Source organism: Triticum aestivum, chromosome 7D (assembly GCF_018294505.1).
Source record: "Triticum aestivum cultivar Chinese Spring chromosome 7D, IWGSC CS RefSeq v2.1, whole genome shotgun sequence".
Lineage (NCBI taxonomy): Eukaryota > Viridiplantae > Streptophyta > Magnoliopsida > Poales > Poaceae > Triticum > Triticum aestivum.
Window position 1 is genome coordinate 3,544,989 of NC_057814.1, and position 4,441 is coordinate 3,549,429.

Genomic DNA, 4,441 nt, shown 5'->3' on the forward strand with positions numbered 1-4,441 from the left:
TGTAGGGTTAAGGTTTTATGGGCTTCATATGGAGTACGTAAAAAATCAAACTGCTATTTATTTGTTATCTCTTATTTCAAATTTTATTATAGAATAAACTCTATAAATCTGGCCAAATTTTTTGTCCAAGTTAAGATCGAGGAGTGGCACTGCTATTACATTGATTTCCACCAAAGTAGAAAAATTGACATCGCCTGGGTGTTGCTTGGAGTGTCATGTGTAAACACATGAGTATGCATTTGCGTACCATACCACAAATAAGACATGCCTTATATTATATTACACTATTTTTAAGAAAACACTGACAGTGATTACTAATTTTTATAGTCTTAGTATCTTTTGAGAACAACACCCATATTATAAATAAGATGTATCTTATATTATATATGCATTATTTTATAAAAATCCTGTTTACGGTCTAACTATTTTTGAGAGCAGATGCATAGTGTTACATCCTTTGTAGTATATTTTATTTTATTTTCTAGTGCTACATTTTTTTGAGTGGCTAGTGTAGCCTACAGCTACAGAACTAATTAAGGGAAGAAATGCATATACGATCCGAGTGCATGTTGGGCTGTGGGCCAGTTGTGTAGTATTAGTTTTTTAACGGCCAGCTGTGGCCGATCGTTATCTCCTTTTTTCAATTGTAAGTGCTTTCCTATACGTGTTGTAGTAGGATAGGACATGTTTATTTATATACGTGATGGATTAGACCTCTGCTATTTGGTGTTTCCTTGTACGTGCATGATCAGACGGCTTTTACACATGTACGTGCCAACAATCGGTTTTGCACATGATTATTATTCTACGTTACTTTTTCTATCTTCTAATCTCAACCGTTACTAATAGAATTAACGGATCATATATTTTTTTACATATGTGGACGAACGTGATGGCTCGTTTGTCTGTTGTCTTAATTATATAATAGATCTCCGGGAATGTTGCCAGAAAGTTGGTTACTTGAAATGTACAATTGGACGAGTTTTGTCAGATTGCCAAGGCTATTTGGGATGGGACCTGTTAGGGCATTATTTTCAAGAGACAACACCTTTAAGTTGGCCAAATAACCTAATTCTTGAGGAATGTGGCCAGAAAGTTGGTTCCAAGGAATGAGCATGTTAGTGAGTTTCGTGAGATTGCCTAGGTTGTTTGGGATGGAACCTGTTAATGTGTTGTCGGTAAGTATCAAGTCCTCTAAGTTCAACAAAGAACCTAGTCCTAGTGGAATGTTTCCAGAAATCCGATTCGTGACAAGGTACAAGGAAGTGAGTTTTGCCAAATTGCATAGGCTGTGTGGGATGGAGCCTGTTAGTCTGTTGTAGCTAAGGTCCAAGATTGCTATGTTCTCAAGGTAACCTAGTTCTCGTGGAATTCGCCCAGAAAGTTGGCTGTGGTGAAGGTACAAGGCCGTGAGCTTTGTCAAATTTCCCAGGTTGTTTGGGATGGAACCTGTTAGTGTGTTGGAGTAAAGAATCAAGTGCTCTAAGTTCTCAAGGTAACCTAGTTCTCCAGGGATGTGCCCGGAAAGTTGGTTATCGAAAAGGTGCAAGATAGTGAGTTTTGTCAAATTTCCAATGCTATTTTGGATGGAACCAGTTAGTGTGTTGTTACTAAGATCCAAGTACTCTAGGTTCAACAACCAACCTAGTTCTCGTGGAATTTTCCCAGAAATTGGTTACTGTAAAGGTACAAGGTAGTGAGTTTTGTCAAATTTCCTATGCTATTTGGGATGGAACCAGTTAATGAGTTGATGTTAAGATCCAAATACTCTAAGTTCGGCAACCAACCTAGTTCCTGAAGAATTCGACCAGAAAGTTGGTTACTGTAAAGGTCCAAGGTAGTGAGTTTTGTCAACTTTCCTAAGCTGTTTGGGATGGAACCAGTTAATGTGTTGGTGCTAAGATCCAAATACTCTAAGTTCGGCAACCAACCTAATTCTCGTGGAATTCGACTAGAAAGTTGGTTACTAAAAAGGTCCAAGGTAGTGTGTTTTGTCAAATTTTCTAAGCTGTTTGGAACGAACCCAGTTAAAGTGTTTTTGCTAAACTCTAAGTCCTCTAAGTTCAACAACCAACCTAGTTCTCGTGGAATTTGCCCGGAAAGTTGGTTGTGGTGAAGGTATAATGTAGTGAGTCTGGTCATATTTCCTAAGATGGTTGGCATGGAACCTGTGAGTTTGTTGATTCCAAGATCCAAGTCCTCTAAGTTCAACAACAAACCTAGTTCTCGTGGAATTTGCCCAGAAAGTTGGTTCATGCCGAGGTATAAGGTAGTGAGTTTTGTCAAATTTCCTAAGCTATTTGGGATGTAACCTATAAGCTTGTTGTAGCTAAGGAGCGAGTACCTTAAGTTGACCAAATGACCAAGTTCTCGAGGGATGTGTCCATTAAGTTGGTTGCGGTAAAGGTACAAGGTAGTGAGTTTAGTCAAATCACCTACATTGCTTGGTATTGTACCGGAAAGATTATTATTAGAGAAATCTAATATAACCAAGTGATTCAGGTGGCCTATTTCAGAAGGGATATTACCATCTAAGTGATTGTATGACAAGTTGAGGGTCACAAGACTAGTCATGTTGCATATATGCCTTGGTATTTCACCAGAGACTTTGTTTTCCTGAAGCATTAAGGAATGAATTTTCGTAAGATTTGCCAGACATAGTGGAATTGAGCCTCTTATCTGGTTGCCTTGTAGAAGGAGAACGTTGAGCTCTTCGAGGACCTCAATACTAGGAGGAATGGTCCTAGTGAGGTGGTTGTGCGAGAGGTTGAGGCATGTCAAGGTCTTCAAGGCCGAGAAGTTGAGGGACTCCAGCGTCCCTCTCAGTTGCATCCCACGCAAAGAGATGCCACTGATCAGTGGGTGACGTCGGCCCCAATGCACACCAGTACCACACCTGATGCCGCGCCAGTTGCAGGGCACCGACGTGTTTCCCCAAGACTGCAGGACAGGCTGGCTCTGGTAGTCGAGGCTGGCTTTCCAAGCAATGAGCGCGCTCGCCTGTACTCCGAGCAACGCCGGGGCCGGCACAAGCGCGGTAGAGGTGGACATCAACATCATCAGTATGATCATGGTGAGAGTGGCAATCGTTCTGGGTGTCTGCATCTCCATGGGTAGCTGCTAGGCTGGATGGAATTGGCTCTGGTTCAGAGAGTCGATGGGAGCACATTAAATAGTCGGAGCACACCTCTGTCGATATGTTATACATATTGGACAAAGGTGGGCATGGAACTCTGCAGAACCTGCCACAAGCGTTTGATAGGTACATCCGACGACAGCACATAAAACAAACTTGGACACGCCTACACAGCGGCCGGCTGCTCCCTGCCAATCCGGAGCAGCCCGTCAAAATAAGAAAACTTTGATCTTTTTTGGAAAGTATTTGTCTTCATCATTTGATTAGGAAATATTTTATTATCTCAAATGGCTAAACAGAAACAACCCATCAACAGTACATTAAATGATTCACATGCATGCATTCGATTGTTGGCTCTTTTCCTGCATGGCGTGGCGTGGATGACTTTCTAGCATTTAATTCATGATTTATGTATTTTTAAAAAGCCATAACTTTTAAACCACGAATCCGAATTAAGATCCGTTTCCACCTTTGAAATCCTTGTGACGTGCTCTTCGAAACTAGGTTACCTTGACGAATTCCGGTTTATGATTGTTGTGCACGCTTACTCCATGCCGGTTCCCCGTGCTTACTCCATGCCGGTTCCCCGTGCTCCTGCCCCGGGTATTCTCAGCGCCCGGCCACCATCGCACCAGGCGTTCTACGCCGCGCCGCAGCACTATGCGGCGCCCTACGGCCAGCAGCCGCAGCCAGGCGGGCTGCCGCTGCTGCCCCTGACGGCCCCGCCGCAGCCTCTCCCACCGGCACTGTGGGACCCGGCCCTTCTGGCGGCTCTTCACACCGCTCCTTCCCCGTCCAGCTACACCGGCGGCGGCGACTGGTAGATGGACACCGGGGCCACCGCTCACATGGCGGCCTATCCCGGTAACCTTCACACCTCATATCCTGTCCATACTTCCAACCATATCACCGTCGGAGACGGCTCCTCTCTTCCTATCACCCATATAGGTCATGCATACTTTTCGTCTAACAGGAGAAACATAATTAGATCTACTTAAACATGCTTCACTTTACAGCTCAACTACATACACCACTGAAAGAAATAGGACCGATCTGAATATTCAGTGTGCAGCTTAACCACACTCCACAAATATTCAGCTTCCATATCACTTGTCACTTGAATAGATTTATTTAAAGCTCCTAACTTTACGTCGGTTTTAATAGCCACACTAACAGGAGGGCACTAGAAGAATTTAAGACAATTGGTTTGTGTAAATTACCTGCGAGCTGATCTTCTTAAACTGTCACTTCTTCCATCCTCTTTTTAAAACTTGCCATGCTAGTGCTTATACCATTTTCACATGC

General features: G+C 43.1%; 1 pseudogene; it reads right to left on the reverse strand.

Annotated features, from left to right (window-relative positions):
* Positions 1-913: 913 nt before the first annotated feature.
* Positions 914-3,111, reverse strand: LOC123166659 (leucine-rich repeat receptor-like serine/threonine-protein kinase At1g17230; annotated as a pseudogene).
* Between the last annotated feature and the right edge of the window lie 1,330 nt (positions 3,112-4,441).